General features: G+C 43.3%; 1 long non-coding RNA gene across 1 annotated transcript; it reads right to left on the reverse strand.

Annotated features, from left to right (window-relative positions):
* Nucleotides 1-392: 392 nt before the first annotated feature.
* On the reverse strand, nucleotides 393-12,745 carry LOC102024185. The gene is made up of 5 exons (XR_001236187.1): nucleotides 10,126-12,745; nucleotides 4,830-5,195; nucleotides 2,311-2,548; nucleotides 1,693-1,798; nucleotides 393-743 (listed from the first exon to the last, which is right to left on the reverse strand). It is a non-coding gene; the product is annotated as an uncharacterized LOC102024185 (long non-coding RNA).
* Nucleotides 12,746-13,159: the final 414 nt, after the last annotated feature.

The following is a 13,159-nucleotide window of genomic DNA, read 5'->3' on the forward strand; positions in this document are numbered from 1 at the left end:
GGTCTCTGGTTTTTTTCATCTCTAAAATAATCAGTTTTATACCCTGAGCCTCTGTAATATCAGAAATTATTCATATAGAATAGGAAGTGAGTAAATGATTGCTATTATCTTTTTATTTTATCATCATAGCATATAAAAGCAAGATTATATCAAAGCAGAAGTATGAACCTGGCACCAGTACTCTCATTGAAAATTCTGTTCAGCTATAAGTAACAGATATCCAACTAGAAGGAGCTTAAACAAGTAAGTGTTTAGTTTTCTTTTATAATAAAGTGTCCAGTGGGGCATGGTGGCACATGCCTGTAATCCCAGCACTCAGGAGGCCAAGGCAGGAGGATTGCTGTGAGATTGAGGCCAGCCTGAGCCTCATAGTGAGCTCAAGGTCAGCCTGGTGTAAAAATTTTAAAATTACAAAAATTTTTATATAAAAAATATAGAGAGAAGTGTCCAGAGCAGGTGGCTGCTGGCATTATTCCAGCTGCTTGGCTATGCCACTAGCAACCCAAGCTCTTTCTGGCAGTCTGCTCTGACATTCTTAGCATGTTCATTTGTCACCTATAGCTGCAACATTATACTCTCAATTGGGCTACTATAGCTCAAGGCAGGTAAGAAAGAAGGGGTGGCCCACTCATTTTCCTCTTTTATTTCAGGAAAAACTACAGCTTTCTCAGAACCATGCTTTGGTGCCTAGATGCTCCCATGTGTATCATTTTGGCCAGAAATATGTCACGTAGCCACCATAGCTGTGGGAAGGAGAGGGAAAGGCAATTATTTACCCTATTCAGTTCCTGTTATGGAATACATCAAGGAAAAATATTTGGGGTTGGATGCTGGTTAGGCCAGTTGGAGGCATCTTCCCCACACTGAGAGTAAGAGGGTAAATCAGTGTACTATATTTGAGGGCCATTTGGTAGCATTCCATTAAATTTAAAGTGCACATATTCTTCAACCCAGGAATCTCATTGCTTTGGAACTGTCCTAGAGAGATAGTGGCAGATGTAACATCGGCAAAGCACTTGGGAAATAAGAATGTCTTTCAACATGGGGTGATGAAGTATGAGATACTGAGACCCTTGAACACCATAAGCATGTGAGATCATGTCACAGACCTGAAAAGGCCAACAGGGAAAGATCTCAAAATTATACTGTTAATTGAAAAGCACAACTGTAGAACAATATATACAATGATTTCATATGTGTAGAACAACAGACAAGAGGACACCTACCTTTTACTTTTCAGAATGCCCTACTTAGCCTGGCATGGTGCCACATCCCTGTAATCCCAGCATTCAGGGAGGCTGAGGCAGGAAATCGAAAGGTCTATCCTAGTCTGAGCAGTTTAGTTACTTAGCAAGACCTTGCCTCACAATTAAAAAAAAAAATTTAAGGTCTGGAGAAATAGCACAGTGCAAAACCTTGAGCTCAGTCTCAAGTATTGGGGGGTAAAAATGCCATACTCCAAAAGATATGAAAATATACCAAACTGATTAAAGTTATTTATTTTGGGGAGAGGATGAGGTTGAAGAAAGGAGAACTTTCTCTCTGTGTCGTCTGCCTTTACATTTTAATAATAAAAATAAAGGTATGCAATATATGTGGAATGTTTTATATTGTGGTACACCTGTACAGTGGATTAGTAAGTACTATAACTATTAAAAAACGATGGTTAAGATCTTTTTAGAAAATAGTTACCTTTTACTTTGAAGGAGTTCTTGCTCATCTTTCCTGAAAACTTGTTTTGGAAGAGAGACTTTCCTGAGGGGTCTGCAATACAGAGAATTCCTGGACTTTCAATTTTCTGTGGTAAGGAAAGTTTGAGAGTAAGGAAATTTGAAATAGGGAATTTATTTATTTTCTGATCTCATGGACATCTGGAGCAGGAAAGAGGATCTCACATTGGATTACTTGAGTGATCTCCTTACGCTCACTTCAGCTGGGCTTGAAAACTTCCAGATCAGAGGTTTTAAAGAGCAACTAGAGATCTGGCATTTCTGCTGCCAGTGCATGCCCAAAGGAAGAGCGTGCCTGGTGGAAAGGTACTGAGTGCGCCTGCAGCCAGGCATCTCCGAGAGCGGCCGCCTGCTAGTACTGCTCTGTCTGGGCCCCAAAGAGGCTGCAGGCAAAGCTGGCAAACACAGATGCAGGACTATCCAGACTACAGGCAGCTGGGCCTCTTCCCTCTCTCTTCTCCCACCTTCCAAGTACTCCTTAGGCTACAGTTTCCATCCAACAGCAGACGACGGGAGCCAGGTGTATGACGCCAGTGCCCTTGCCCCATGCCCACTCCAGCCTACCGCCCACAGGACTCACTGGGAGCTGACAGCAGGAGCCCCTCGGTCCCCTGCCTGCCTGGGGGACATGTCAGCTGGAGACAGTCACTGAAGGCTCTGTTTGTCCAGCCAAGTGCCAGAAGGTTCCCAGGCGCTGGTCCTGGCCTCAGAGCCTGCCAGATGTGACTGGGGAAAGTCAGTCAAGGAGATTGACAGTGCAGAGCTGCTAAAAACAAACAAGGCAAAAGCTGCTTCTGAGCTGGAGGCAGATGGAGACCCTAGGGAATCAGGCAGGGTAAACACACAAACAGCAAGTAAATAAATCCTTCTTTAGCTAAAACAACAAAAGAGGAAAGTAAAACAAGCAAAGTATCTTCTTTTTCTGCATGTGAAATATCTCATAATAAAAGTTAACATGACATCCCTCATTGCATCACCCTTCTGTGCCCTCATTCATGCAGCTCTGGCTGGAAGAGAAGGCCCTCCCCCGCCTCTTCCTCCTCTTATAGAAATCCTACAGATCCTGCACACTACACTCTAAATGCCACGTTCTCTAGGAAGACTTCTCTCATTCCTCCTCTCTCTCCTTTCATCCAGTATGAACATCATACCTTCCTCTAGGGCAATGATGGCGAATCTTTTAGAGACCAAGTGCCCAAACTGCAATCCAAAATCCACTTATTTATCACAAAGTTCCAACACTGCAATTAAATCTGAAAACTGAAATTTTAGTTTAAGAGAAATAACTCGTACGTTAACATCTGTTGTCTTAAAAAGAAAACAAATAATATGTGGGCCATAAGTTTGCCACCACTGCTCTAGGCCCTCACTTCATTTTGCTTGTACCATTTTGATAGAAGTCATTCCATTCTCACTGAGAAAGTACTTATCTGCATGCTAATCCTACTAACCAGCCTAAGAATATAGTAAAGGCAGGGATTCTGGTTCACTAGTCTCTCTATTTTCAGTACCTAACATATATTTGAAGACAGCGAGAAGCAATAAATGAATAAGTAGGTCAATTATTTATCCATTTCATACACATTTATGGTACACCTAAGTATGACTGTGTAATGATGCTAACAAGATGAATAAAACAGTAAACTACTTGGCTCCATGGAGTCTACAGTCTAAGAGACAGAGAGAGTCAAATAATCACACGAAGTAGCTTTTGCTGCCATCATGCAAATGTGTTCATGGTAGAGGAAATGGTGTCGAGAAAGGATTTTACCAAAGGGAGGGAAGTCTTCAAGAAGAACTGATGCTAATTTAGTACATTAGTTCAGGTCCATGGAAAAGCAGACACAAAGAAAGTGTGCTATGGATTGAAAGTGTCCTCCAGAGTTCGTGGGCTAGAAATTAACCACCAACTCAGTGGTGTTGTGAGATGAGGCCTAATGGAGGTCCTGGGGTACCACTCTCATGAGTGGACTAATGCTGTTATAGTGGGAGTGAGTTCCTTATAAAAGAACAAGTGTGGCATTACCCTCCCCACCCCACCCCTCCAGTATATGATGCCTTCTTCCATGTGAAATAGAAAGGTGGCCCACACCACATTCTGGTGATTTGATCTTGGACTTTTCAAACTATGAGAAAATAAATTTATATTTTCTATAAATTATTCAGTCTGTGGTGTCCTGTTGTAGCAGCACAAAATGGGCTAAGACATGGGATTGGATATACATTCATTATGAGAGAGAGCAGGAAAAGCCAGAAAGAGCCCCCTAGCCACAGCATAAGTTGACATCTACAGAGGGAAAGAGAAGAAAAGGAGGCTAGGGAGAGCCTCAGATTAGACAATATTTCCAAGAAAGTGTTGACTGGACCAGTGGAGCATGCTTGTGTCAAAGTGGTCCTTTGGAGGAATCTCATACTTGTTGGTTATGGCTGCATTACTACGCTGCTGTGTTCAGCCAGTTTAGGTACGACTTACAGGAATTTGGGCCTTGATATGATCACAGTGGCGAAACCAGAAGGGTAGCAGCTGGGGGAATCATCAATTATCCTCTCTGCAGCAGGAAGCCCAAGTAGCACATTTTCATGGCTACTACACTTGATCTTTAAACTTAAATAAGGCATATAAGGGAATGGGGGAGGCTACAAAAAGAAAAAATATTCCAGGATGAAGGACCTGTGTAAGCAAATACACCAAAGCATGAAACAATGGTGCTCATTAGAGGGCCTGCAAGTACTTCAGCATGGAGGGAAAGCTGGGGTGTATGCAGGCGTCTGGCTGGTAGCAGCTTGATTGTGATGAGTATTGCATGTGAGCAGCGGGTGATATAGAAGAGCTGAGTGTAGGGAGGATTCGAGCAGATTTGACCTTATAAAGATGCTTGGCAACTATGTGGATGAAGTCTCCCAGGTTGGATGGGAGGCCACAGCAAACATTTGGGAGGGAGGGACTGAGTGGGCTAGAAGAGTACCGGAGGGAAAGGAGAGGAAGAGAAGGATGAATGAAAAGGATGGATGAGTGTAGGATGAAAAGAGAAAATGCAAGTGGCCAGATGCATACTGTGCCTTCTTCATGGAGATCTCTGCAGAAAAGCATCAACTTACCCTGAACCCAGCCAGGCTAGTCTCAGGCTGGCACGAATGCAACTCTGTACCCTGTTGGAGCGCAGCTTCCCAGGAGGTATGGCTGTCCTTTTGTGTTCCATTCATTTTCAGGACCAGATGGTGTTTGCCTCATTGACTTTCATTGCTGATTTTGTCTTGTATGCTGTTTTTTTCATAGGTTGTTTCATTTCCTTTATTTCAATTCAGTGTTCTACGTGGCCCACTTTTGTGCTGCGCTCCACGTTCATCACGATGGCAGAAAGACAACTGCAGCTCTCAGCAGGTGGAAGTTTTCAGGGAGCCGATCAAACCCAGTTCCCACAGCTCAGTCCTCCAGCTCTGGGAAAACAGTGTGCAGTGGGAGCCCTGAAAATGAACAGTAAGCACAGTTTCATTGCAAAACACTGTTGAGTAAGCAAGATGGTGAGGCCAGCAGTAACAACCATGACCAAGAGGATGAATTTCTGGTCCAGATTACTGACTTCTTGCCAGCCTCTCTGTTATCGGCTTGCATCAGTACTAAGTCTAAAGGGAAACTTCAAGGACATTTGCCACCCAGGTGCTCCGGTACCGTTGCACTCCAGTTTAGTCACTGGCAAAGACAATCAGCTTATCCATTTGCTCACACTGTGCTCCAGGCCTCAAGTGCCTCCCCATATCAAAAGCTCCATTCTGCCTAATCAAACAACAACCCTTTCCACCTAAAGAAATCAGCTCTACTTTCTGCTAGGACCAAGGTCTCCGCCATTCTTTGTTGCTTACTCTACAGCCCTGTCTAGTTTGTTTTGGTCAGTTTCCTTGAACATTAGGAGTTTCTATTCTATCCTCTCCAGACTTTTAGATCCTCAAGCAGGTGAATAAAGTCTCTTTCCTCTCTGTGGACCTCCAACCTCTGGGAATGGCACTCTATCATTGCACAGTTGAGCAGCATATGTGTCTGTGACTTGCTTCTTATTTCATTCTGGCTGTGCTGGAAGTCTCTGGCAAGCAGTGGAAAGAGCAGCTTCTGCTCACTCACTCTCATGGTCAGGGACTGGGTACAGTGAGAATGGCCTGCAAAGTGCTCTGAGGTCCTAAGAAGAAACAACAGCACAGAGGAAATCATGGCTATTTCCAGAGAGTGAATAATACTGGAGGGAAATGTTGCCTAATATTTTTCTTAAGTTTTCACCACTTTTAAGTATCCTAGACCTTTTTATTTGGTTCTGTGATTTCCCCACCTCCTTCTTGCATGTATTTATGATATTATGCGACTGTCACATTTGAATTTAATTGATTCTAAGGGTGTTATTTCAAAATCTTTTACTGACTGGCACATGGTTCCCTGGGTACTGGCTCTGCACTTGTGGTGTGACAGTGATGATGATGATGATGATGTGTGTGTGTGTATTAGTGAAACTGACAGAAAGAAAGCAACCCAGCCAGTGCCAACTGGCAACCTCTCTAGATCAATAATATTAACAATCTCAGAGACAAAGGAGCGCCTGCCAACTCTCTTGGCTTTTTCAATACTATTATCACTATTACAAGGACACCCCAAGGCCCTTTTACTTAAAGAAACAAAAGAATGTTATACTGTTGGTTTCTGTCTTTAAGGACTACAACCCAATGCTTCCCTCAAGAATGGATGGTAAAGATTAGGCTTGCTTAATCTTGGGGTCAAGTTTTCAGAGGGAGGGATGATAAGCTCACATCAGCTCAAAGAGTGGCTGCCTAGGCATTTATGCTGCCTTATCCTGAGAGTTCCCACTTGCCTTTATGAAGACATGTTTATAAAAATCTAGGGCTTGACTGGCTAAATAATGTAGTATGTAAGTGCCTAGGCTTGGAGACAGACATCCGGTTCCACTCTCGGCTGTCATCTCATCTGACATGTGGTCTCAAAGGCCTCCATCCCCTCTTACATGGAGTGTGGGACTGAGAGGTTGACGATGGTGATAGCTGAGACTCTGTAATGGCTTTCACTGTAGGGAAGGGATGTGGAGAGAGGTCTCAGGAGGGAAAACAAAGGCCTAGAATCTATGGGAGTCTTCTATTCATTTGTTTACTCAACATCTGTTTCTCAAGGGCTTACCCGTGTCAGGCAAGGCTATAGATTTTAGGTCAGTGCTGTCCAACAGCAATTTAATCCAAGCCACATATGCAATTTTAAACTTTCTAGCAGCCATACTAAGAAAGTAAGAGGAAACAGGTGAAATTAATTTTAATGATAGATTTTATTTAACATAAGATATCTAAAATATTATTGTCAATCTATAAAGTACTAATGGGATATTTTATGCTTTTTCATGCTAAAATGTTGAAATTGCCTGTGTATTTTACACTGACAGCACATCTCCCTTCTAGCCCCACACTGAGTGCTCAACAGTCCCGTGTAGATAGCAGCAATCATATTGGACCACGCAGTTCCAGAATGTTTCCTATTGGGAACAATGTGGGTGAGCAAGCCTGTCTGAAAGACCACATGGTAATAAGGAGGATGGTGATAAACACAGGCCTTAACACAGAGCTCAAATAGTGGTTGCCCAGGCGTTGAAAACTGACAACTTGGTAACAGTGGTGATGCCTAATATTTACAGAGTATCACTGGGAGAAAGGCATTGTACTCAGCACCTTTCACACTTTAAATAATTTCAGCCTACAACACATCTAATAGGTATGATGTTTACCTTTATTTTATGAGAGAAAATAGAGACCTAGAAACTATAGGTTGCTCCACACCATATGGCTGCTGAGTGGTAAGCCAAGGAGCCCAGTCTGCCCAGTTCTGTGCACTTGGGCATGTATTTACTATTCCATTCACTTGTTCCTATAGGGGCATTAGCCCATCTGAATCTGTTTCCTAGCTGTCAGGATTCTTGCAAGGGATAAAATGCAACTGTTGTAAGTGTATGAATTGCTTCCTCTAAATCATTTAGGGTACCAAGAATGGTCATATCCTTTTGATTCCTCTAATTTAGATGAAAGCCACCCATAAGTTAATTGGTAGGCATTCTGTTTCATATTTTTGGGATCTTCCTTGTTCCTGCGACTCTGAGTCTTAAAGGTGATCTGCCTGGCTTCACAACCACCTGCCACTGTCCCTGCATGCCATGAAGGACCATACGGGCCCAGGGCCTCTCCCAGACAGAGATGCTTGTTCATACAGATGTTGTCTGGAAGTGGCATCATAGGACCCCACCCTCCCACAGTAGCTTCTTGAAGTTATAACACAGTAAACTTAAAATATCCACATTAAAAAAGATATTCCATATAAAAATTTGGATGTAAGCTTTCTCTCAAAAACATTGTTAAAAATCTGATGCTATAAAGTTCATGTTCCCACATGGCTACTAATAGCTGGTACTGAGCACCAGCTGGAAAGGAGTATGGAGGTTGCAGGATCCACAGATGGAGGACAGAGCAGGTGGGTCTGCGAGAATGGCTGTGTGTGAAGATAAAGGATTGCACATGATGGCTGAGCGGTGTTGCACGGTACCAGGTAAGCAGACAGCCCAGCTGCTGGCCTTAGGAAACAGAGATATCTGTGTGGGCTTTCTTGTGGAGGCCACACTGCAGTTGGCCACGGTCCTCACACTCCCTACTGCATCTCAGGCACTTGAGGTTATAGTTTTCACATTTGTCATTGCTTCTCATTGGAGAAGCCCATCTCTTTCCAGCCTGAAAAAATTCTGAAATGCTGAATGTTCATTCTTCTCTATGACAGCACAGGTTGAGTGGGTGAGCATGGTTCTGAGGAGGCAAACCTTCCATTTCAGCTTTGCTGGGGGTTGAGAAAACAACACCCTGTCTTCCCAAGATGACCATGCCATAAAATGGCAAGGAGCATAGATGCAGCAGCCAGACTAAGTTTGAATCTGGCTTCCACCGTTAGCACTACTTGTATAAACTTGGGAAGGTTCCTTGATATCCCTATGTCTCATCTTCCCAAAGTATTTAAGGTGCTTCTTTGAATTCCTGAGGCAGTTAGTGCTGTGTGATGATTGCTGTCATTCTGACAAAAACACAAACCAAGTTTTCAGCACTCTACTACTTAATCTGACTGGTACTTAGTTGGCATAGATAAATTCATAGCAGTTTTCACTCTTAGTACCATGGCCACAACTCTGGAAGAGATGTACTTCTTTTAGAGTTTTTGATTTCATAGTAGGGTTAAGGGTACTTGGTCACTTTTCAGCATCAGTAAATGTTCATGATGACACGCTACCAGGAATCAGGCTGAACAAAACAATCCCTGTTTACTGCTCAACAAAGAGAGGGATGTGCTGCCTAGAGTGCAGAAGAAAGGCAGACCTTTTCACGGTGAGGAGGCCAAGGCCTGCTTCCCTGTGCAAACACATTTCAAGCGGGCAGCCTGGCTATACGGCCAATTACACCTTGTGAGTCAGGGGTGGGGGTGTAGGCATAAGTGTCCTCCCACAAACCATAGAAGGAGAAAAGTGGGATTCTGTTCTATAAAGGCAAACTCAAATGCCAACTAAAAGGGTGGGATTGGTACAGGGGGGACAAGGACATAAGGAAAGCTCCTTTAAGTGACCCAGGTGGGCAGGTTGTCGTTGTGAAAACATGGAAGCAACAGGGATTGCGAGGCCAGACACTAGGGCCCCAGGGCTGCCTGCTCTGCGGACCAGAGAAGGGCCTTATGCAAGCCCTGTACCCTATTGACCTCAGACTCCTCAGTCAGGGAGGGACTCACCCAGATATTCTCCACAGCCCCTGCTAACCATGACCCACTGTGGCCATTCCCTGGCCTGCTTCTCATCCTTAAGTGGCCATGCTCATTATTTGGTTTTTTTCACGACCTTGCGCTTGCCAGGCAGGCGCTTTTGGCCGCTGAGCTAAATCCCCAGCCCCCCCATGCTCATTATTTATTGTCTGATCCAGTGCTGTTAGATGTATATGGCAATCCCCCAAAATAAGAACTGTGTCTGCTTTAAGATCTAGGTTCCCATGTCAAACCCTGCTTGGACTTGAAGCCCTAAATTATGTTCATTAAAAGATTTAGTTGCATGGAGATAGCTTCCATGCTGGGTACTCTATGCTTATGCATTCTTTCATTAATTATTAATTAATGAAATGATTAATGAAATTAATTAATCTTTCATTAATTAATTATCCATTCATTCATTAATTCAGCAACATTTCAAACACAGTGTTAGCACTAAAGAGAATGAATGAAATGACTCAGGAACATAAAATCCAGCAACTTGTCCATAAGGCATGACCCTCAACTAGAGAAGTGAGAGGCAAAAACATGCTACCGGATTCCCATCTAAGAATACATGCTACAGCTTACCCTCTGTCATCTTAACTTCATCAGTCAGGTGGATCCAAGCAGTACCAGCAAGCAGGGCCATTTCCAGCTCCAGCTAAGTTATCATGTTATCAAGACCTCGTTCTCCAAGGGCTGGGGTGCAGCTCAGTGGTAGAGTGCTTGACTAATACGTGAAAGGCCATGGGTTTGATCCCCAGCACTATAAAAATAAAACATACCTGAGCCATAATCCCATTCCACACCACACCTTCCCTTTTGAAGGGTTAGCGGAAAGTCTGAAATCAAGGTATCTCTAGATATTTTTTCCCAAACTGCGCACAGATCCTGAGCTCTGGCATCAGAAGTGTCTCTTCCTTTTCCCAGAAGCTTCGATGGCCTCCCACTGACAGAGCTGGATAATAAATGAGTTCATTACCCTGGCTGCCAGGGCCCATGACAGCCCATCTGCTGGCATGATTAATTAAAACTTTGACTGGCAATAGAGGTGCCATCTCAGGGCTGGAAAGCAATTAATCGGAACTTCTCCCACATCTTCATTTCCGCTGAATCCTAGAGAGACCTCTGCCAGAAAGGGCAAGGTCTTCACGGGTTGGTCCCCTTGCCTCACTCTTCTTTATATTCGCTACTTGTTCTCCTTCCTGAGGCAAGCTCACCCTATTTAAGCAGAAGCAGAGTGCTAAGAACCAGATCCTCAAATCCTCTCAATGGGGCAGGGGAACATTTCCATAGAGAAGGATTTTCCACCCCTCTCAGGAGTAGGGAGTGTTGCAGTACAGTGAACTCCCCACTTTCAATCTCTGCATTTTTCAAAGGTCTCCAGAAAAAAAGAAAGAGAGAAATGATAGACTACACACACACACACACACACACACACACACACAGGTGTTCAACTTAGGATGGAGTTATGTCCTGATAAATCCATGATAAGTTGAAAATATCATAAACTGAAACTGCACTTAGTAATCTATTGCTATGGTTTGGATAAGTGTCCCCTAAAGGCCCATGTATTAAAGGTTTTATCGAAAGCCTGTGATGCTACCGGGAGGTGGTAGAACCTTTAAGTTGTAGGGCCTAAAGGAAGGAAGTTACGCTACTGAGGGGATCCCCTAAACATCCTAGTCCCTTCCTCTCTCTCTTTTCTTCTCAGCTGACAAGAGATTAACAACTTCCTCCACCAAATGCTTACACCATGATAAATTGCCTTGCCACAGGTAATTAGCCAAACAGCCATGGACTAAAACATTCAAAACTGTGAACCAAAATAAACGCTTTACTCATTTTAAATTATCTCAGGCATTTTGTTACCGTAACACAAAGTTGACTAGTGTACCTATTGAATGTTATAGCTTAGCAACACAGTAGACTACTAGTTATTTGCCCTGTGATCATGTGGCTAGTGGCTCACCAGCACTGAAACAGAGTATTATAATACATATGCCTAGCCCAGGAAAAGATCAAAATTCAAATTATAATTTCTACTGAATGAGTGCTACTTTTGCACCATTGTAGTTGAGACATTTCAAGTTGAATCATTTTAAGTCAGGGAGCCACTTAATTTGAAGAGGCTTTCTATAACAACTGGCTCATGCAATTATGGAAGCCAAAAAGTTCCATGATCTGCCATCTGCAAGCTGGTAGGAAAGCCAGTGGTATAATTCTCCAAAGTCCTAAGATCCAGGAGTGCAGATCAAGGGCAGGAGATGGATGGATGTCACAGCTCCAACAGGAGAGAGAACACATTCACCTTCTCCATCTTTTTGTTCTATCCAGGCTTTCAATGCAATAGACAATGCCTATCCACACAGATGGGGACAGATCACTTTACTCAGTCTGCCAAATCAAATGCTAATCTCTTCTATACCCTCACAGACACACTCAAATATAATGTTTAACCAGCTATCTCGACATCCTTTAGTTCAGTCAAGTTGACACATAAAATTAAAACCATTGCAGTTTTCCATGTAAAGACTCTCCTGTCTCTCCATCTTCTCCACCCACCCCATGCCCCCGACACAGCTATATAAAGTTGCTAGGTAAATAAAGCCTTAGGGCCAAACTGTGCTGTTAAGCCCACAGTACCGGAAACCTTGTGTTTGAGGAAAAGTTGAGTGTTCTCCTGACCATAAGGCTGCTATGTGGGTCCCCAACTGGCTATGATCATGGTTTACTTGTATCTATTTATTTCTGTGCTTAGAACCTAGTGTGCAAGGAAAATCTTAAACTCTGAGAATGAACCCTAACACCTCCAGGAAGACAGGACATGCACATTTCTGATGTGTGTGTGTGTGTGTGTGTGTGTGTGTGTGTGTGTAGTCCATAGATCACACATCAGAGTGTGATTCAACATGAGTTTCTCACTTGAATGGAACCATAATAAATGACTAGGTGTTTCACGGTGCCTTCACAACTTAGAAAGCCACTAAGAATGCCCCGATGTACAGGAATATGTGTTTCTGTATTATCTTTTGCCTCCCATCTCAGCCTCAACGCTCTTTTGCTACTCCTAAAACAAAACTTAGTCTACAGCAAGGACTCACATCAAGACACAAACAGCTGTTAGCAGTTTAAATTACTAGGAGAACCTTCATTTTAACAAGGACCCAAACCTGAAGCTCTGGTAAGGAAATAGGTGAAGGTTATGGTTTGAATGGGTCCCCTAAAGTTCATGTGTTAGGGACTTAGGCCCCAGTGCAACCACTTAGGTGACTAAGTCACAAGGCCTCTGCCCTTATGAATGGGTTATACCATCATGGTGAAAGTGGATGTGTTATCACAGGAGTGGCATCCTTAGAAAGGATGAATTGCCCTCTTCCTCTCTGTCACACAGTGTTGAGCCATATGAAGACTTCAACCATGTCGTAATGCAGCAAGGTCTTCACCAGAGCAAGCCCGTGATTTTGAACTTCCTCGCCCCCAGAATGGTAAGCAAAATACAACTGTATTGTTTATAAATTACCTACTTTGTGGTATTGTCTTAGTGGCATAAAATGGGCCAAGCCAGTGCATTTTCAAAGCAAGGAGCTGAAGAGGGAACTTTGGGGCCTTTGTAATCTCC

The sequence above is a fragment of the Chinchilla lanigera genome, unplaced genomic scaffold (assembly GCF_000276665.1).
Source record: "Chinchilla lanigera isolate Chin_1 unplaced genomic scaffold, ChiLan1.0 scaffold00052, whole genome shotgun sequence".
Lineage (NCBI taxonomy): Eukaryota > Metazoa > Chordata > Mammalia > Rodentia > Chinchillidae > Chinchilla > Chinchilla lanigera.